Below are 22,468 nucleotides of genomic sequence, written 5' to 3'. Positions count from 1 at the left end.
TGAATTCATACAATGTGGATTTCACGAGGGTCGACCTGAGACTGTGGTCTAAATCAAAGGGTCTCAATTGTGACCGACATCATCAAGTTACGACCCGGCTTGATGCGTTTTATAAAAGTACAATGGTCTCAAGGCACGGGGAGTCAAAACCTACTAGTTCACGGTATCGACCCGTTACCAATTTTTCCAATACGAAACGCTAGCTGGCGATGTTTTTTCCGACTGTCGGAAATGTGACGAGACGTCTCACGATGATTGCAATTGTACCCTGCGCCAGATCAAAGCCGGTGAATGCGAAAGCAGTCCGCATATCGAGCGGTGCATAAGTAGTGATCAATCACGCAAATCACCTGCGCAAAGTTCAAGTACATACTCCACCTTTACGCGTAGTGTGCGAATATAAAAGATCACGGGTTCGTGAAACGCTGACAAACTTGGTTCTGCAGGCACGATTAAGAGGACCAATGGAAAGACGACGTTGAATGTCGGACGGCCCACGCGAGAGGCGCGGTCTCCATCTTATTAATCCAAGTTTCTTGATCTTGGAATCTGAGGGTAATAATAACATCTCACAGGGTTTGAAGATCGCGCTTATGCTGCCTGCCGCTCGTCCTCTGGTGGTTTCTGCTGCTCACCCGTACCAACACACGGACTTGTAAACGTATATATACGCAGCCCGTCGCGTCTTGCTTTGTGGTGCAGCGACCCGTGTGATTACTAAACTCTGCTCAGTGCGCTCATGGTCCTTTCGCGAGGCTGCGTTCGCTTCACCAAGCAAAGCCAAAGTTGTTGCACGTTCGGGACTTTCCCAAGCACCACCGGAGTCAGTACCGAGCCCTGGGTAGACCGTAGAATCGGCGCAGACTCCGGGCTCCCGGAGTCAGGATCAAGCTTAACTCCGGTAATGGATCTCTCATAAACAGACGCGATTGCCAGAGCCTTTGTGTTATAATCACGAAGTTACAGAATAAATTGCACCGCGGTCTCAAAGCAATAGCGCGGATGGCTTTATACCTACGTATGTACCTATATTTAAGCGTTGCACGATAATAGTGCGGAGTTTCGACTTTGAGGGAAGTTGACGTCGTGCCACATCGACCGTTTCTTGAACTTTCGAATCGCCTTTCTTTGCCTTCGATTTATCGGCGTTGCGAAGCCGGAGAAAGAGAGTAAGAGAGTAACTAGCGAAAGAACGACCGTTGGAAAGGTTTTAAAATTTTCGGAGATACAACGGGTTTATATCCAGGCCAAAAAACAGGGCGAAGCACTCCCGAGTGCAACTTTTCCATCGGACTTTTGCCCAGAGGCTAAAAATCCGGCGAGAAGAGTTGGGGTTTCACTATTCGCTCGAATGCTGGGGTGCTCCTCGTTGACGAGCTACTTGCTGACGGCCCCGGGTCTGAGATTCGAACCAGCTGTCGAAAGCTTGCTTGCTGCTTTTTCCAGTCCCAGTCCTTGACTAACTCTGCATTCGTGTTAGACGTAGGTACACACGAAATACGATTGTCATTCGTTGCTCAGAGTCGCTCGGAATTGATCCTGCTCTTCGTTTACAGTGGCGGATATTCACCGTCGGATTGAACAGTTACGCTGGAATCTACGTGTCCCTGTAACGGTTTACTTCGCTCAGTGTTGATTGACGGAGATCAACAGGAAGAGAGGCTAAATTCGACGTTACAAACAGTGTGAACCACCATGGAATTCGGTATAACAATGTTCATAGCGAGCGTAGAATCCATGCGTGGATGTTCGAAGCTGAACGACGTCCTTGTAGTCTCATTCCTGAGCGAGCATCAATCTTCGTCGTAGTCGCCGAAGGTCTCCTCCGGTCCTTCTCAAAACTAGGTATACACATCTCGTCTCCACGCCTCGTTCGTCCTGCCGAGTATAATTATTACGTATATTATGCACGGTGGTTAACTCCCACCAACAAATTGGTTCAAGTAAGTCAACGTATGCTAAACTTCCGTCAATTCTCGACTTTCCGACTATCCTACAGGTTGACGTATCGCTTTGCGACCTATGCCCTATCTCATCCTGCCACGGTCAAACTCGACGAGTTAATAACCAGCTAATTACTTCGGGGCCTTGCTTAGTGGATCCATGCTCCGGTGTAGGCCTCGTTGGCTATAGCACTACAAGCGTAGACTTAGCACGTCTGCAACCATCAGGATTTTGTCGCGAAGCAGTCGTATGCGGAAAAGTTTTTCCTACTTGGTACATTTTTCAACACGGAAGTCCGTGAGTTTTGATATACTGACTTGGATTGGCTTCGTTGAAGCATTCCAAGCGTGTTTCGCAGATTTTGAACTCACGTGAGGTTGATCGATAGATCTTGATTTTATTGACTCGCAATTTAATTATTATTCCATTCAATACTGCCGGCGTCGCTATTCAAAAAAATTGATGCGAGTTTAGTATATAGTTTCGCCAATGGATTCAAGATCGTTTAAGGAACGTTCTTATCACTCTAGCCTTTCCACTGCGATAATACCTCATTGGAAACTACAAAAAATGGATAGCAATAACCGCTTGACGAGGCCCTGAAAGATGTAAGTTGCAAAATTGCACCACCATAACGCGCCGCGATTTTTCCTTACAATTATCGCGTTCCCTCGTCTTTACTGCAACAGCATAAACGGCAATTCCAACAGTCACGTCGTTTCGCGCGTCGGCTCGGGAATCTATATGTTTATATAACACTAACGGGCGTCGAGGATGCAAAGGGTTGATGATCGTCGCAAGTGCAGGAGGTCACAGTCGTAAATACCGTAAGCATATTTCTCTCATTCCGCCTTGTGTTCTCATCTCGCGTGTATTTCTCTCTTATTCAAAATTACTCTCCGAGTCGATCCTTTCGCTCCAAGTTCTCTTCATCCTCGCCACAGTGCTAGGAGGGCATGACCATGGATGGTATCGGCACAGCCAGCGAGTCTATATCGCACTGGTGGTGTAAACGCAGATGTTTGTACAGGTATTAATACGCGGCAACATGCGTGAGCTGCACATACGTACGTACATGCCGGCGTGTAAAGGCGTGTGTGCACACGCACATATGACCGAGTACCCGTATACCTATAGACGTGTTTGCTTTGCACCGAGCTCATTAGGAGATGGGCCGGTCTGGCCTCTGTGGTGATTAACATGGTCGTTATGCCATGCTGGCAAGGCGGGGCATTAAAAATCCCCCCGTGATATATGCGCTGATATTTGTTTCGTTTGGTTTTCAATAAGTTATCTTAGGAACGGATTCATTGATTGCGTGAAAAATGACGCGTTCGTTACCGATTCCTTCGGCCGTGGCAGGGCTCCTATCCGCGTGTTTGTGCGAGGATGACGCCGTCGTCTAGAGACGTGAATACAGTGCGGCGCCTCCGAGGCTCGGGATTGTATATATACGTACCCGTCGGTGTATCTATGGATGTATGCATGTATACGTACCGTACATAGCCACCGGAGTAATAGTATTCAAGTATGTTAATACTTTAGAGAACCACAGATCATTTTCGGCTCTCCGCGCGCATGAATATTCACAAGATGTCGGTGATTATTATACACCGGCTCAAACTCTACCTTACACTGCCTAGTTATATTATGTATATGTATATATGTATACATATATACGTGCAGGCATCCACTATCTGCCAAAATTATCGCAAATTCTAGCTCGTAGCTACTTACACCGCATGAGGGGGGTATGTCCTCCTTCTCTTCGTCGTCTTCCAACTTTCCAAAGATTCTGTTACATCTCTTGAGATATCGTACGGAATAGCACTCCGAATCCGAACTTGCTATTCATAAGCTGAAGGATATATTCCTGCGGTAATCAATTTCATCACTAAAATTATATCCCGAGATCGTCGAGTCGAACGCGAAATAGGAAAAGAAATAGAAATATCATACGTGATACAGCTGCAGAAGCGATGGGGAATACTTGAAATGTTCTTTTATAGATATATATCGTTACACAAAATCGGAATAAAATCGTTCTGGTTCCCCGTAATGTATGTTTTATGTCGATATAATATTTGATTCTCGAAATCTTGAATTGATCCTTTGCAAGTAAAATTTCCGGGGAGAGACACGTACAGTATTCATATACATATAAATACGGATCGAACGGACCGGAATGGTGAATGTTTTTGAAATCGAATACGTCTCATGCGCCGAGATTGGGGCGGCAGGCAGGCAGGCAGGAGATCCCCAAGCCGAGAGCCTGATGCTGGTGCACCCCATGTATTTTTTACAAGTTTGCCCGGAAGGCAAGGTGAGACCCTCTCCGATCGCGTATAAGCTATACCTCGCGTAACCATAGTAAATCACTGTAATAAAGCGTAAAAATAGTGAACGCGAGTTGCCACATATGGCACGGTGAAATTAAGATTTACGTATAGTTTCGATTCCGATTTTTATTTATTTTCATTTTATTCATATCGCGGTCTTATTCATTCTTCGACACTTGCACGTCTGACGTATATGTGAAAATATCGAGCGTTGGATTTGTCTTTTAAACAACATAAAAGTTACGTACCGTGTCAGGGAAGCTCAATTTAAAGTATCCGCGCGGTGCACTTGACGTTTTTTCTTGCTTAATATTGTAACCAGGGAGGTTAACGTAGTTTTGCTGGGGATAAAAGCTGTAAAATGAGGATAAATAAAAAGTTTATACTTGTGAATTAATTACAAGAGTTGACGAAAAAGAAATAAATACAGGTAGAAGGTGAAAACAAAAAATGAGATAGAGAGAGGAAAATAAAATGGAGTTGTGGGGGACATTTTTATTTAATGTCTGAACGGGGAGAGTTTAGCTAGGTACTTGTTATACATAGGTACCATATATACGTACGTATATATACTATCCACTTCAAAGCTGGTTATCTCGTCTTATTCTGAGCTCCCCGCCAGTTTTTTTTTTTTTCCATAATTTTCTCTTCTTCTTTTTCCATCGTACTTGTTATTTTTTTCAGTCCGTGACCAGCGCGCGACCGATGGAAGAAGAAAAGAAGGGAATAAGTTTTAAACCACGCCGAGCAGGGTAAGAAAAATGTTTTATTTTAATTAGTGGTGGGTGGTGGTTTGTATAGGGTCGACGAGAGAGGGGAAAAGATCTCTTCCTTTATTCTTTCCCCGGGAAGTAATGAACCTGTAAGACATATATCTAATCTGTAATTGGATTTTCCCTTGATTCTTTAATTGCGGCAGTTGTTCGTTATATTTTTTCAATTACCGTACAAATAGTCTTTTACTCGCCGTCAGGCAAAAGACCAAGAACCTTGTGTCGGCGTCGATATAATATATACACGTCCCTCCACTATGCGATCGATCACCACGGTACAGGTAATATTCGAAAACGGAATTAGCATGTTTTTCACAACGAACGAGTTACGTATGATGTTATTTTGATTATGTTATTTTTATGTTATTTTGATATATATTATATTATGATTACCACCGGAGAAAACTCTTCGTGTGCTCCATGGTGATCCGATTACGCGAATAAGACGGAATTCATACCGGCGATGAAAAAAAGCTAACGAAATGAAATAAAATAAAATGACCGAGGGTCGTATAGTTGGACTGTAAAAAAGACGCGCCGCTGGTAACGCCATCGGCTATCTCCTCTTGGGCGTTGAAGATTCTCCGAGTGGATAAAGTCGCGAAATTCGCCCGAGGGAATCGGAGAGAGATTTCGCTCGCCCTGTTCTCTTGCGCTGCGTTCACCACAGCCGAAAGAATTTTTTTTTTGCGGCCGAGGTGTGCCGGGATTCGTTTTAATCGCATAGTATATTTTCGCGTCGTGTTATATGCGGAGTGTGGGAAATGAAATCTGATTTTTCTTCCAACTTGGATGAAAATTAATGAATAAATTGAAATCAATTGACACAATGGGGAATTCCGCGCGTTTTCTGGCTATATTACCTAGTGTGAAAACATACATGGGAATTTCGGCTTGCAAAAGAATCTCCGAATGCTAATTTTCGTTTTCCCAAGACGTATTCGGCCGACTATGTATCCGTATAATTCAAGAGAATTTGCGTAAAAAAGAACCGTCTAAATACGTGGGTCGCTTTGGGTTTCGACCGCTTTGAAATTGCAACGCTTTCGTCGACTCTGGGGCAACGGCGGAGACGAAGGAAAGGGAGCAGAAGAAGGAGACGAAGGAGAAGCGGAGGCGGAGGTTGAAAGGTCAACGGTGCCCGGGGCTCCGGGAATGTCGGAAAGCGCGTCAATTCGGTACTACGCTCCGCGTTCAGGATCGCGTGCTCTTAAACGTATCCAGCCGAATTGCGATCGTGATGTTATGCCTGGAATTTCAAGTATATACCTGAGATTAGCTGGACCGGAGGCTCCACGCTTCTATTCGTGGCTTAGATTTTGGATTTTAGAACATTCGGTTCTCCACGAGGCATGTGAATCCTCCGCTCACTAAAATGCAGGTGGCACTTTTCTTTCGACGGAAGCAAATCCTGTACGTGTAATATACGTTGCAATTTCGCGAGGTTCCTTCGTTTTTCTCCATCTTCAGCGACATCTTTTATTAACTCTGAGAAAATTAAAACAAAAAATAAAATGCGAAAAATAGTAAATATGAAATTTGTCACGCGCGAGGCTTTCGGAGAAAGATTCTTGCTCTTTGAAAAAAATCAATTCGCAGAAGTACAGTGTATATAAAATTTCGTAGCCTTGGTTCCTTTCCCTTTTTTCTCAAATTTTTTGGGTCAAAAACTCTTGCCTAGGTTTCGATGTTGGGAGCCTATTTTGTGACTAATCGAAGCCTCTGTAACTCGAAGATTATATTTTTCATCAGTCTCATGCCCCCAACTTTTGTCAAATGGTTCACAGTTGCGTTTAACGTAACCTAAATTACATTGAAGAAATAATTTCTTGGAATACAATAATTGAAAAATCGTGTAGCAATTTTTACAAAATAATTTCACTGCCCAAATATGATGTGAAAATCGTAACGATACTTTTCGTACTGTGATACAGCAGACATTTTGATAGAAAGGAAATATCGAAAAACATTTTCGTTCCACGTGTAAGGTAATTTGACCAATTTCCTCTTCGTTCGTACCGTCGGAACACTCGTTGGATTGGATTTAATTTTGATTGTAAAAATTGAAAAAATACTTTGACCGAGTGTCGATAGTATCGAGTATCCAACGACGCGAGCGATCAGCGAATAAAAGTGAGTCTTTTAGAAAGGCGGAGGGTAACACAGACGTAAGGAACGTTTACGAGCGTTCGCAATGGCACGTGAAGTGCGCGCTAAGAGCGTATATAAACTCGGTGTAAGGGTACATGTACATATTTCAGCATTACCAAAGGCGAATCTACACCGTATAACGGACGCGTGCAAAGTCGAGGATTTCCGTAAGCAGGTGGTAGAGGCTTCTCGTGCACGTACGTACATCCACACAACGGCGCGAGCAACATGCGATTAATTTATGGACAGTGCCCCGGCTTTATTGCCGACTAAGAGATTGTAAATTACATCGGGCGACTTTAAGTCCGTTTTTCTTCCAACGAATATACCTACGCCACGGTAACCTTACAAGCCCTCCACGTATCTACCTTATGCACCAACCTTACGTGTCTCGAGGTGATCCTCGGATGCACTTCGCGGTCGAGCAAACCCGCGGATCCCGATCAAGTCAAACGAAACTCCGCCTTGTAACCACAGGTGGTTAACCGGGCGAAATCCGCGTTAGATCGGCCGCATCCCCGACTCGAAGCGGGGGGTGTAAACAATGACGGTATATATCCAGAAAGTAAGGGCGTCGGGCACTTGGCACGTAGGGACTCGCCTCCCGCGTCCAATTACCAACCTTGCCAACGCGACCCGCCGTCGTCATGGGGGGCCCTTAGACGCAATTGCGTTTTGTTCCCTCCTTTCCCCATTCGCATTGTTACTCAGCGTGATTGGAACCATTGTTTTTGCCTCTCGTTATTATTATTTTTTCGAACAGCCGAGAGATCCTTCAGGGCCAAATCGGCCGCTTCGTTTTTACCTCCGCATCACGTTTGTCATCTTATCTATTGTATAGGTACATTCGATCTTACGCCGTGTCACGTGATCGTTGTTGTAACGAATTTTTTCTTCGTTTTTCTACCCCCATATCGGGGGTGTGTATCCTGACCGATAAATTCGGTGCAACAACTTGACACTTGCAAAATTATTATTTATTTATTATTTTTTTTTTTTTTGTACAATAATAACACTTTTTGAATTTTTAAAAGTGAGGCGAGTCGAAATATAATTTGAAAATTCTGTTTCTTGTATGGGAGGTGCAATTTTGTTTGCACACTCGTGCAGAATATTCGAAAGCTGTTTTCCCAAGTCGAGTACGTATAAAATGACAGTTTTTTTTTTTTTTTTGCCAAATTTTAGCTTAAGGACAACGGCATCGAAATTCGTCACACGAGTCACACTCGATTGCACATACAAACAAGGTATTCCGATGATGGGCAGTTGGGTGCGGTTCGATCAGCGTCGTCTCTCTCTTCACTCCGCATGGATTTTTAACCGCGATGAAAAATATGCGAATATCCGGGAACACGCGGAACAGATCGTTAGAGGTGGAGTTTTCCTGTCCGTTGCAGCGCAAGCCTGCCCATCATTTCAAAGGCCTGACGTTTTCAATATTTCAAATCTAAAACCTGAATATTTTCAACCCTCGATATAAACCGTATTGTATAAAACTCGACGAAGTGTGCTCGAGGATGAAGATGAAATATCGAGAATGAAAAGAAAAGGAGTTGGAGCAAAAATGATGCGAGGTTTATGCGGTGCTCGGAAAGACGAAGAATTTCTATAAAACGTGAATAATGGCTACACTCGGAAGAACTGTAGTTTCACGGGAGAAAGAATCACGAGAAATAAATACCAAAGTCGTTCGAAATTAATTCATGCAACGATAACTGGCACTTAATATCTAAAGTACAGTGATAAAATTTTCCGTAGGATAATAACAAGCGCAGTTGCAACGATGAGGTTGCATTCGAGAGCGAAACAATGCTCACCGTTTCTTTCTCATCGTAACGCGCGTTTTATGGCAAAATTAGTATAGTAAAACCGTTTACAATTCGGCAAATGTAACTCGGACCGTAGGATATATTTAGTTTTCTATTTTCCCCGCGCGAGTATAAACCCGTACTCAATTCTGTTGAGTATACACGGACCGGTCTATAAAAAGCGAAACCATAAAGGATAACTACACAGTGGCAAGGTTCATGATCACCCCGGAAGAAGAGGAAATAGAAAAGGAACGAGGAGGAAGTGAGAAGAAAAGAAAAAAGCTAGCGAGAGTGCAAGAAAAATGAGAAGACTCGCTCGTAGCCGAAAACTGTGCGGTATGGAACCCCTGCCGTCACAATTCCCGCCTAGCCTCGGGCCAAATAGTATAATATACTTTCTCGCGGAATAGAGATCCTTTGACAAAATCGTCCTGTGGGACCTTCAGGGACCGGCATGATCCACTACGCGGTCACCAGGAAATGACTCAACTACGTTAGGATATCGCGTTATCGTCGCGTCGTTTTCCCTCTCCCAAGAAAGACAAACCAACCCTCGTTTCGCCCCGAAATTCTGCCGCGCCGAAGCGCTTTTCTCCGTCAGCAGGGTGTCGGGATCACGTTCCCTCGATTCTCGGGAACAAATTCAAAAAACAAAGAATTTTTTCCCGTACATTATATACCGTAAGAATCGAGGATCAAGCTCGATTTGAAAAACCGTTGGTTTAACTGGTAGTCGGAATGTTCGGTGAAACTTTCTTTGAGAATTAAGGTACGTCATCTATAACCAATAAAGACATAAAAAGCCTTGTCCACACGTAATTTAGAGTTCTTAGCTCGCAGTAGGTGGTGGCTACCTCCCGCGGTCTCGAAGGATCGTCAACACCTCACGCCACACCACCGACGGATATCTCTCTCTCCTTACCACTCTCCATTTCGAGATTTCATCTCGATCCTCTCCCATCATGCACGTGGGCTCGCATGTTCCTCGTTTTTTAGTTCATGTGTTCAATTTTGTGCAACGTGATTAACCTGCGGACATATTCCATTATATATCTTACGCAAGATTGTCCTGCAAGCTCGTAAGCTTGGACTTAAATTTGCAGTACAATCTGTGTAGGTAATATTTTTTGTCAACGTCGAGAAAAATGTGTCAAGATTATTTCGACTTCTTCTAATTTTCATCGTTTTCGTTTGAAGCATACGTTGGAAAAAAATGGGACACTGCAATTTATTTCACGCTCATCATTTGAACGTAAGTTAATCGTGTAAATTTGACACTTTTCGTCGAGCCATTGCCGAGACCATCGTGACAGTTTTTCGCGAAGAACAGATCGACATTTTTCGAAAGACCTATTTTTTTCGAATAAAAGATATGTGAAAATGTCGAGGTTGATCGAAGTTAGGAAAATTCATCAACGACCGAAGCCAATGCTTATCCTGTATCGCCATACGGGATAAAAATTACTAAAATATAAATTGAAACGCATCGGCGCATCTGGATATCTTCACGAAGTACCGAGGAATTATTCGCCTGCGTGTTTGAGTAACATTCTTTGCACACGCGATTATAAAGCGCGAGCGTTGGCAATACAAGACGCGTCGAGCAACGAGTTGACCATTACTTTCAATTTATGTCCCGTGTGATCTTCGCAGGTCCGCAAACTTGAGGGACCCCCAGCTGATGCAGGATGGTGCGGTTAAGCTCCGCGACTAGCGCAAGCTTCACATAAATTAGCCAACCGTTTGGTAAAACCGCATATCTCCGACCGTGTACCGGACGCCTATTCTCCCTCGCCCCTCTCGCCTTTCGGATATAACCGACTCACTCGCTCATGAAGACGTTTAGGGACCACGAGGACGCGTGGACCGGATGTCCTGCTGAGCGGTCCATGTTTAAGGGTTAAAACGAGGATGAAATACTGGTGAATATTATTCTGGTTCAATTTGTTTCATCGCGTCCTCGACGTCCCCCTTAACCTTTAATCGTACTTCACCTCTCTCGATCATATCCTCTTTTTGCTCTCTCGCGTTGAAGCGTCTTTCGGTTCACTCGGACGGTGTGAAAAGCAAAAATTTTCGGCATTACCGGCCGCTGGAACAATTCGTCTACAAATTACAACGAAATTGACACGTTTCTCAATTCGATTCTACATTTTTGTTCGAAATCGAGTGCCTTGTGCGTATGTCGTCCTTCGAAATAGTCCTTGTGCCGAAAATGGACAACGAACCGTTCAAGTAGTTGACCCTTTTTTGAAAACTTGTCTCAAGATCTCGAACCGGGATAAATTATTTGATCAAGTTTGTCCGAAAGGTTGTACAAGCGACGAGTGCGTCAAACGGACGTCTTGGTTCGCAACAATACGGCACGAAAGGCCACGGATTGGTGGATATCGCATAGACCGTTGCCCTGCACCTACTAATCTCCTTTGTAACCGGGATCCGGCGCTATCCGGGACCTACAGTAGCGAGTTGCGAAGGGGCCGAGAGGAGGGAGGGGGTCGGTTTCTGTGCCAACCCGGCTCGTAGGCCTTGTCCAAAGCGGCGTAGTGCAGGGTGGTGGGTACCTACCGCCTTCCTATACCCACCTACCTATACACACACCCTGCACACGAGATCGAAGCGAATTTCGAAAATGTATGCGCACACGTCCCGATTCACAAGGAGGGTTGTAAACCTCGCCTTGGGCTAAGAGTTCGGTAGTAAAGGAGGGACGATGTCGGGAGAGAGAGAGAGAGAGGGAGAGGGGGAGATACGCCCTATTCTCCACTAAATTTCACCCTGCGTATCCACCGCATAGGCGTGCCCCTCGAATTTCCGAGACCCTTCTTGGCCCTGCGTGTGTAACACGTGCGTGTGCGGGTCTTTGTCTGTAGACCAGATCCATGAACGAGCAGTGACCCACGAAACCGACATATTGGCATTGTTTGAGATAGGAGGAAAATTTTTCAGTGGGGTCTTTACAGGCCCTCCTCGATCCTCCCCGTATGTAAAATGCTGCAGGGTGGCAGGTCGCGGCTCGCGGACGCCTCGTCACGAACTGTTTTATCGCAACCGGGCTGCCATGCAGGCTAAAAATATAACAACGTTCGTCAATTGATGTAAGTTCGCGTACCTTGGAACGTGACGGAGACATAAGCGAAAAGAAATAAAGAAGAAAAAGAAAAACTCGTTTTCCGCGGCAAGCTGCTTTCGTACATTCCGTGAAAAATGGCGTAAAATTTTTTGTTTCTTTAAATTAAAATTCTGTCGAGTGCGTAATATACAAGCGCGTATTTCACATTATCTGATAGTTTGGCGGGCAATGGTGCAGGGTACGATGGGCGCCCGGGTTCGACCTCTCGGACTTTGGAATGTAGCGTGCGTGCCGCCCACGCCGCACACGCACCGGGCACACGCACGAGCACACTCGCCACAAATTAAACTCACGCACAGCCTGCGGCGTCGTACCAACTAATGAGAGACGCGAGCCTCTCCTCGATGATAAACTAAAACCACTATACGGATAGAATCCTGTTAGAGCGTACATGTGTGGATTAATATGTATATCCTGAACTACGTGCTACGATTTTACGCACATTTCGTACACGGGAGGCGGGGACAACGACGGTTGCGCATTGTTAAACTTTTCGGTAATTATCTTTGTCTCTTTGTCGATGCAGGGAAGCCAGTCTTTGTCGATTTGTCAAAATCATTTTTGGAAGAACCGGAATATCGAATTTTTAATAGACGTGAAAATCTTATTTGTAGAATTTAAACATGTGGAAAGTACAAGTGTTGAAAATTGAAAATATTGAAAGCAGAAATACGGAAAGACGGAATATCGAAAGGTGAAAACGTAGAACGGCTGAATCGAGTATCTCTGCACAGGATTCTATATTATCGAGAGGGATTATGATGGTTCTAGAATTCGGCGTTCTATGTTTTCACCTTTATATGCTTTTACTTCTCTATATTTCGACTTCGAACGTTTCAAAATTCTATAAATTAAGTCTCCGCTTCTGTAAGAATTCGATATTATATCGGCACTTGGATTTCTTGATCTTTCTTCATTTTTACCCGTCCCCATTTTTTGGCAAATTAAATTTCGGTTCTCATATTCGTTTCATTGTTTTGCGGTTAGGCGGTGTCAACAATGCCAGAAATCCGAAGAATAAAAACTACATACAACGTACACTTGGTTTCTTGTCCATTAACCTGTTGAAATAATCGAAGATGGTGCCTACCCTTGAAAATCATATTTTTCCTACATACTTGAATAATTTTGCAATTCACAGAGAACTTTTTCATATCCATATCCAGAACGACTTCATCCACTCAAAGTGTTCTTATCGCCCTAAAACATGAAAAATAATGTCTCATTCGCTATAAATCATACAATGGTCACAATTTTGAATCATTTTTTTATTTTTATTTCGTGTTTTACACTCTAATTTTAATGCACGTAACGGCAATTCAGAAGAATTCGCTTAAAAGTAAAGAAAACGTGTAAAAAATCGCAATTCAATAGTGAACCGATGAAATTACCAGAAAAAAAGGATGTTGACGGTTCTGTATTCATTGGTTTCGCCGTCGTTGTTCGGATTCTCGGCTGTACGGATTCAAGTAATACGAAATCGCGGAAAGGTTATATTATTTTCAGCAAAAGGGAGCGTGCAGCACGGGCGATTCAAACGATATCGAAACGATAAACGAGAAGATGCGTGTAGAGGTATAACGATACGAGCGTAGGGCAGGAACGCGGAGGTTTAGAATCGAGGAAAGGTAATATAGTGCAGCGTATAGCAATAATATCGTAAGGCATGTTTCTTGCGGCGGCGCATGGTTAGGTACTTAGGCATAAATTTTGAACGCCGATTTCCGAGCTTGTTCCCGCTGTGGGTGTCCGCCGGGGCTGCTCGACAAGTTTGAAACTAATGTTTTATCACGAAACGAACGAATTAAGAGCTGTATTACAGAGATAATATATCCCCGACGTCCGAGAGCGGTCATGCGGCCGTTTTTTTTTCTTAGAGTGGTATTTTTATGGGAGGAATACATGGTTTTACGCTGCTTTATGCCCGTTCAAATGCTCGATTAACACGCTACGTCGCCGCTGCGGCTGCCGTTGCTGCTGCTGATGCTGACCCAGGCCTTGGGTTTATTCACGCCAACCTGCTGCGACTCAAGGTTCATCTTATACGCTCGTTAGCGTAGACTCGCTTCGCAATTTCTTTTAAAAATTATTCCTCACTTGCGCGTCATCTCCGTGTGGAATATTACAGTCCCCGAGTCGATTTACTCGTCGATTCTCGATCGAGACACCGCACCAGCAGAATTACCCCGGATTCCGAAATACGCGACGAGGGTCTCGATGTACAGAAATCTGGGGAATCGATACGCCCGTTTCGCATATCAGGGTAAAAAGTATTTTTTTCTCCACCCTCTTGGAAAGTTCCTTTCGTCAACTTCAAAGACTCGAGGATATTCGTGGAACCTTTGGCAAGATTTCGGCGAATTTTACACGTTGTACATACGTACATGTGTCAGATTCAGAATGCAGAGATCAGATATGAAAAGAGTACATATGTATCGCATATATATATGTATTATACACGTACAGGTATACGTAAATGCACGAGTTTTGATATTTCGTGAGAAATTTGGCACGACTCGTGTCTGAAAACGTAAATCAGTTATGCAAATACAGTTTACAACGCGGTTCCTGCTGCAGACGGCGCGTACGCTTTCAAATTTCTGCATTGTTTCAACTTCTCGGTTTCGTATATTGTACATAATCGTGTGAAAAAAAAAAGAAAAAAACAAGGGGCACGCACACGGTTACGATAAAAATGAAAAAAAAAAAAAAAAAAAATACAAAAATGAACGACATGACGTGAAAAAATAAATTTCACGACAGCGTCTTTTATATGATGAAAAAATTCAGCTCTTATTCGAGAAAATTAACCCGCCCTGGGCGATTCCGCGAATGGATTTGTGCAAGGGCATAACCAGTGGCATATACACGCGTCGTTTGTACGTACAACGGATTCTTCTTTATTTATTTATTTTTTTTTATTTTTCACATGTACGTATGTACGTATGTATGCAGAGTATACGGGTGACGGGATTCTCCGAATTCATTAGGATTTTGGAAGAGGGACTTTCCAACTATCAGCTCCTTCCTTGATCGACTTGCAGGGTTGTTGTATGCTTTCGCATTGTATCGCGGTAAGGACGATTCCTTACATCATACCAACCATTCCTAGCCTGAAGCATTATCCTAACTTTGGTCGGGTGTATTATATGCTTAAAGCGAAAGTCCAAACAACTTTGATGATCGAATAACGCCGGAGATTTCTTGGCCGAAATTGCGACGCCGCGCGGGAATAAAAAATGAGGTTGAAAATGTGAAAGGAAAAAAAAAAAAAAAAAAAAAAACTTTACCAAGTATCTGTCGTTCGATTTTCTCGTCGAACAATCGATCCTCGGGCCAATATTTCACTCGTGTATACGCTTCCACATAATGTGCAATATGCTTCGGTGTGTGTGTGTGTGTGTGTGTGTGTGTCTGCACAGAGAAGTATCCGGGAAAATCCGTCGTAGCAAATGTTTAGAAAGCCGAATTCGCCACGCGCTTAAGTCAACAACTTTTTTCTTCATCGCTCCCCTTTTTTGTTCCATCGATTTTCGATCGCCGGTATAGAAAGAATCGAAGAGTAAAGAATGAGCCGAGTTTTGTGTTGCAGCCTTTCACGATCGCGCTTAGGATAGAGTGATTTTCGTCTGCGGTAAGTGTGTATTTTTTCTCTTCTATTTCATTCCACTTTTCTTCGTTTCTCACACAAATTCGGCCGAATGTACCGCATCGTTTTGGGGAAAAAACTATCTGCAAAGGAGACCACAAGGACTGAAAGGACCGGGGAAACTCAGACACCTGACTGCCTCGAGGCTTTTTGAAAACCGAACGGATTTTGAAGAGGTGGCCCTTCGAATCAATGGGGATCAAAGTGGATCAACGGTACTCCGGTATTGATCCCTTATTTATCCTTCACTGTGTGATTTTTTCTCTTCTTTCGGATTATCCGCTTCTCCCATATAGACCCTCCTCTTGCGTGATATGAAACCACCACTAGACGTGAGACAATTATCGATGGAGTAGCGTGGAAAGAGGATTCCCAAAATATGAAGCGGCGAAAGATCGTTGAAAACGATTCCGCGAGTAATTCCTGAAAAGAATAACAAATTTCTGACACTTGGCTATTTTTGGCAGGTTCGAAAACTCTTGGCGAATACTTCATTTTGCTACACGCGTACTTTGCACATTTTCAGTCACGGCCTAGAATTTTCGCTACGTGCGATTATAACAGTGTGAATTCCCGCGTAACCGCGTGGGAATGAAATTTTGTGGAGCTTTCTGATTTGTTTTTTCTTCGAAGAACTATCATATAATACCACACATTAAAAGAATTGTTTCCAGTTTTGTGTGCAACCGTTGAAAAATTATAATTCATTTCTAATTTTCGTATACAAGAATTACAGGCAGCTGATGGTTTCCTTCTGTCCTCTTTTTCTTCCTTATGTATTCTTCGAAACACGCGGTAGTAAACCAATTAGACACCGAAACGGGCTCTCTCAGACAATTTACTCGGCCTGCCAAATCGTAGGATAATTTCACCTTTACACCAAGTCTTTTCACTATTAGCAAGACGAGTCAGTATCTTCTTGCAAAGTAGCTAGATATACTCTACAGCAGACTAGCAATCAACGGCTGTGATTTTCTACTCGAATTGCTTCACGCGGTCAAAAAATAATATCTCTATTCTCTCATTAATGACATGGAACAGAAGTGATTAGACGTTGCGATTCGTGCATGGTGAAGTGACTGCCGTGGTCTAACGTACATTCTGACACAGAGTTAATGAAAAACAGATTTTCAAGTTTTCGCGGTCCAATTGCCGCACGGAGTACAACAATGCTCAAAGTTTTTTCTTCCTTGATGTTCAATATAGCAAGAACACACAGTTTTCACGCAATGTCAAGAATTTGAAAGGTTTCACACAGATTTAACGAAACATTTTCCCGGGATATTACGAGATCGTATGCGATGTATGTAAGATTTCGAGCGAATTCAAACGGTTTCACCGATCGAATTGTCCGACGTTTAGGTTAGAATTAATTATATTAAAAAATATTCCAATAATAACTGCATCCGATCCTCCGCATTCTAAGTCTCGGACGTACGCGCAGTGTTACGTGGTACAGATGCGGAGATAACGCACATACGTAGGTACGTTAACACATGCACGCGTACATCCAGCGATCCGTCAGTACCCCGGAGGGTGGCGTTAGAGATTATGCAGTAGTGAGGTAATTACTTTGGATAATTAGGTAATTAGGGTAAGATGGTCTCTCTCCACCGTTATCGCGATAGCGTGTGCGGGCCGAGGTACGGATACACAGGTGTGTGTGTGTGTGTGCCAACGTTCTGCACCGAGGTGCGCGTCGACGGTCTCAGGTCGGCGGACGAGGAGGTCTCGAAATCCGCAACGGCGATCGAATGCACGTGTGGGCCACTCTGGGCCTAGCTCTAGGACACGAGCTTAACTGCCAATTTACAACTTACATGGCGGGCTAAAGTTTGCGGCCAATATCCCACGTGGTGGATAAATCCTGTTAAACAACTGCAAGCCCGATGAAATTACGCAAGTTCAGCCTCGGCGGCGGATAATTTCTCCTGGATTCCTTCGGGCTAGCATCGAAACGAGGTAAAACCTGGTGTATTTAAATATACCTACCTGTGGATGGGAAAATTTGCGAAAGCAGGGAAATTCGATGACGGGAATTTACGTAGCTTCGCATCTCGATTCAAAATTTACGCAGGTACAATTTGGATTTTTTTTTTCTCCGCTTCTCGTTTTCCTCTTGTTTTCTTTATTTATTTATTTGTTTTTTTTTTTTTATCTTAACTCGACGTTGGGAGGTATTTCGGTAGGCGTATAAAGCATGCATGACGGTTACGGCATGCAGGGTGATGGCATGGAATGGTAAACAACGTATCACTTTTCCATTACGGTACAAAACACGAGGAGAGGATATTTTTCCTGTCTCGCTCTTCCTCCCTCTCTTTTTCTCTCATTTCTCTCATCTCTCGTCTGGGCCTCTTTTTTCCACCGGTTTCTCTTTAGCGTCAGAACTGCCTCCCTTTGATCTACGCGAAACAAGCCGCTGGTTGTACGTTTCTTTTATTGTTATTATTATTTTCATTTTTTTTTTTTTTTTAATATATAATTTTTTCTCTGCCCTTTCGTTTATTTTTTTTTTCTCCTAATACTTTTTCAAGTTTTATTTCGCTTGTTTCGTTTTTTCGTTTTTCGTTTTATTTTTCAAATATTCCTCGGCAGCACGACGCCGTCGATCGAAGTTTCGTTTGTTTGAAAAATTATACGATAGGTATGCGTTGGGATATTATCGGTGGAACGTTTTTATCTAGGCGAGAAATAATAATTATCTACGTTTATTGTCATAGGCACAAAAGTTGCGATTCCATCAAAATTAGATCCAAATTGGTATGGCTCATTATTCCGAGAAAAATTTCTGTATTCATCTGACAAGTCAAGATACGTGGCGAAAAAATCTTATGGAATGATTTCTGTTTGTCTGATAACTTTCCTCCGCTCCGGAATTTATACATCCTAATTTTGAGGAATACAGAACGCCCCTCAGCGTTTCGTCCTTTTGTTATTATATACGAATAATTGATCTTATTAATTTCGATTAAATTGCGGATTGTTCCTGCAGATACGTCAGAAATCCGTCTATTTACCCGATTCAAATAAACGAGAAAATCTTGCTATTTGATAAAACAAAGTACATGGCGCGTGTTCGTGTATACATAAGTTAATTGAGTCTGTGCTGATTGCAAGAGGGGTACGCGAAATAATTACGGCTGAAAAATTGGTCTACGATTGAAAGTAATCGCAAGAATCGAGGAGAAATATTCCTGACCATTACATTTAGCGATATACTCACAAAAGTTCCGCAAGTTTTCAGAGTTGTTAAACCGCGCCGGATGAGCAGAGTTTTTTTTTTTTTTTTTTGTTTAGTTTAAAAACGGTGTCCCTATTTCCTTTCACCCTGTCAAGACAGACCGGAAGCAAGGAAAAGGCATCGTTGACTTTGATTCAATTATACGTGTATACCTATCGTTGAAAAAAAGGTGGCCAAAGGTTGATGAATCAGTCGGCGGTATCATCATCTTATCGGTAAAGTTGCCCCTCGTTAGATGGAATCGGAACGGTTATGAAAACATCTCGTGACAGGAGGGAGCAAATATTTATAGGATATCGCGGCGTCTGCAGGGCGTCGAGGCGTCGTCGGGGCGTCGGGACGTCGCCGCGTCTGCGGCCGAAGGTGCGTTGTATCAATCGAAACAATTATTTCCTATTTTTGGTCGCGGAGGGTATCGTTTGACAAAAGGATAAAACGTCCGAGTCGAGGACGCGTGTAAATTCATCCCCAATCGTTGGCTGGCTGGTTATTACGTGACCGTGTAACACGAATTGAAGAAGTGTTCTTCGAAAGTTGTTCCCACCCCCCGTGAATCTGTGTTGGTATTGAAAATATAACGCGTCTATACGCCTTACGTGTATATACGTATATCCATGCCGCAGCTACCGTATCATTGCGTGATCTTCCTTCGGGGCGAAAGTAAATTGTCTATCCTTTCAGCGTTGTTGTAAGACGCGCCCGGGACGTCAGAAACACACAAGTTTCCTCCGCAGCTTCGTGCAGCGGAAAACTTGGATTAAACTTGGTGTATTATATACGTAGAGCGTACCGTAACCCCCATCCGTCGTCGTTTTTACATTTAAATTTCTTGAAACAATATTGAAGATCGTCGACTGTCGTTCTTGCGAGATTCTCGGGGAATTAAAAACACGAACAAGAACACACGTCGGTACGGCGACGTTTGATTACTCGCCCCTCGACTCGCGTCTCATATCGCCGGGGATGATCCGAAACGCAATTGGATGACTCGGGAAATTTTTCCCTTTTTTATTCCACCTCTACTGGTTTTATTCCGTCTCCGAAACGGACCGCTTGATTCAATAACCCAGCGATTGCCGAGAGACTTTATTCCGCCAGCTGCCGATCGACGATCGATTACCGGACTCTTAATTTTCACGAGTTGCGAACCCAAGCTGCGGAAGCAAAACGCGGCAAAACGCGACGGTCAGAAAGGCTAAGTAGTGATTTCCTAGAAGCCGGGACGAATCCGTTGCGAGTGCACACGGAATCTCGCAAAATAGGACGTTTCTAATCTCTATCATTGCACGTCTTTCAAGAGTCCCGCGGCTGTTCACACGATGAGCGGATCTCGGCTCCCCACCGACGCCGAGAGCTTCGGGTCATCATTTTCTCTACCGCGCTTTCTATCAAACTGTTGAAGAAATCCTATTCTTATGGGGGAATCCGCGCAGCGGATCTATCTCTCGCTTCCCGCTGACCCGCTCAAACTTTTATTCCCCGTTTCGCGAACGATGCTCGAGAAGTTACGAGAAGAGCTGCGCCAGTGGGATGAGCAAATTTTTCCGCAAATTTCCGCAAATTTCGAGGTATTCTATTTTTCACCGATCGCTCGTCATCGTTTCCATTCGCGGCGGGATTGAAGTTTCGAATTTGAAAACTTCTGAAAATGCCTAATTCCGTATTATGTGCCGGCGAAACTTGAAGTAAAGAAATCAAACTTTTAAGGAACAATAAAGTTTCGAAGGATCGGAAACACGGCGGCTCAAAGTTTCCAAAACTCGAGTTACGATAGAGCAAACTTTTGAAAATTAAAATATACTCACACAGCGTAGTTTGCTCAACGAATGGGTGTAAAAAATCAGAGTGAGCAGAATTCCGAAAGTAAAATAGATCATTCGAAATTTCAATGTTTCAGATTTTGAAATTTCCTCATTTTCGCACTTTCAGAACTTTAACTTGTCGGAGTTATGCTTTTTCGGCACCTCATTTTTGCACTTCCGAAACTTTGAGCGTCGGGATTCGGACCATTTTAAACTTTGATATTTCGTCCAAGTTATACTTCTTTACTTGTAAGTTTCTTCACCAAAAAATTCGGAATTTGGCGCTCGCGAAACTTTCCAAATTTGAATTATTTTTAGGATGAATAGAACGGCCTGAACTGAAAGTTGCGAAAAACAGAAAAAAAAAAAAAACACCGTTCAAAAATCACCACCAATTTTATTCGCACCAATGACAGTGCGATGAAAGTTACATCGATACGGTCATCGACGCGATTTCTCACCAGAGGTGTGTGCCTTAAAGTTTCTCCTCCTCGCACCTTCGTTAAGGGAAGGAAGAGCGAGCATCCCGATGCCGAGGACGACGCACTAAAACGTTAACGAGGAGTCGAGGAGGCCCTTTGCACCGGCAGCTCGACTCGTTTGTCTTTATATTTACTGAATTGCTTTCCCAGTCGGTGTCCGAGGCAAAGTCACGACCCGGCCAAGGCGTGGTTCCGTACTTTCTAGCCGAACGGTTGCTGGTAGATGAACGGGTTGACCTCCCCTAGCCTTTGCTTTGCACAGAGAGAATCTCACTCTCTGCACGCCGCGATACCTTGCCTGGCTTATTTACGACGAGATCCTCGATCCTCCGCGCCGATTCTTCGCCATCACAAAATGGCTCCACCGCCATGCGTGCGACTTGCGATTAATTTTACCCCGACTCTTTACCGAATGCAACGCAACTCCAGCCATTGTTCCATGAAAATAGAAATTTCCGTGTTCAGATTTGCGGTCTTTCAATATTACCATGTCACAAAAATTTGGAACGGTATCCAAATGATGAAAACCAAGTTTTGGCCAGAGTTGAGGTGAGCTTTTTTTATCTTGAAACTTGTCGTCTGACCAGGATATTTACATTTCATCAAGATTTTTTCTTCACCGTCTTTAACGACGTATCGGAAAAAATAAGACCAACCGCCGAAAATCAGCGAAGCTTTTGAGATACCGTCGAATTGAAAGCGCGGTAAATAATCGTCGCGATCAATGCACGAGTAAAGTTGGCCAAATCTGTGTATCAAGTAATTTTTTCAACCACCGTACAATTTATCAATATTTATACTGGCCCAAAATATTATAAAATGAGACAGGAAGTAGTATTATTGCCGCAGAGCAGAACTTTGACGACTCGTTAAAACGTCCGCTCGAAACTTTTCGCGTATGAAATTACGCGGTGTTCCTTTTTTTTTTCTTTTGATGTCTCGGATCGACGCCTTTTCTGTCCCATAAATTTGTTTACGAGATCGACGATCGTCGAAGTAAAGTCGAGGAAGGCTTGGTAAGTATGCAACATAGTTTGCCTCGTCGGATTTTCACGGGAGGGTAAAAACCTTGGGAGATGTTATCGGTGTCGATTCCCCCGGGGCATGCATTATCGGCGATATTTAATAGGAGATAGACGC

The 22,468-nt window shown here is 43.5% G+C and overlaps 1 protein-coding gene across 2 annotated transcripts in view; it reads left to right on the top strand.

Annotated features, from left to right (window-relative positions):
* TfAP-2 (transcription factor AP-2) overlaps positions 1–22,468 on the top strand; it is a 205,845-nt gene that overhangs the window by 9,000 nt on the left and 174,377 nt on the right. For both annotated transcript variants that reach the window (XM_069134837.1, XM_046619046.2), the window contains exon 3: positions 4,968–5,035. The gene's annotated coding sequence lies outside the window, so the exon portion shown is untranslated. The remainder of the gene's footprint in view (positions 1–4,967; positions 5,036–22,468) is intronic.

This window comes from Neodiprion pinetum, chromosome 3 (assembly GCF_021155775.2).
Source record: "Neodiprion pinetum isolate iyNeoPine1 chromosome 3, iyNeoPine1.2, whole genome shotgun sequence".
Lineage (NCBI taxonomy): Eukaryota > Metazoa > Arthropoda > Insecta > Hymenoptera > Diprionidae > Neodiprion > Neodiprion pinetum.
The sequence above is the reverse complement of the archived record's forward strand: the minus strand, read 5'-3'. Positions and strand labels throughout refer to the sequence as shown.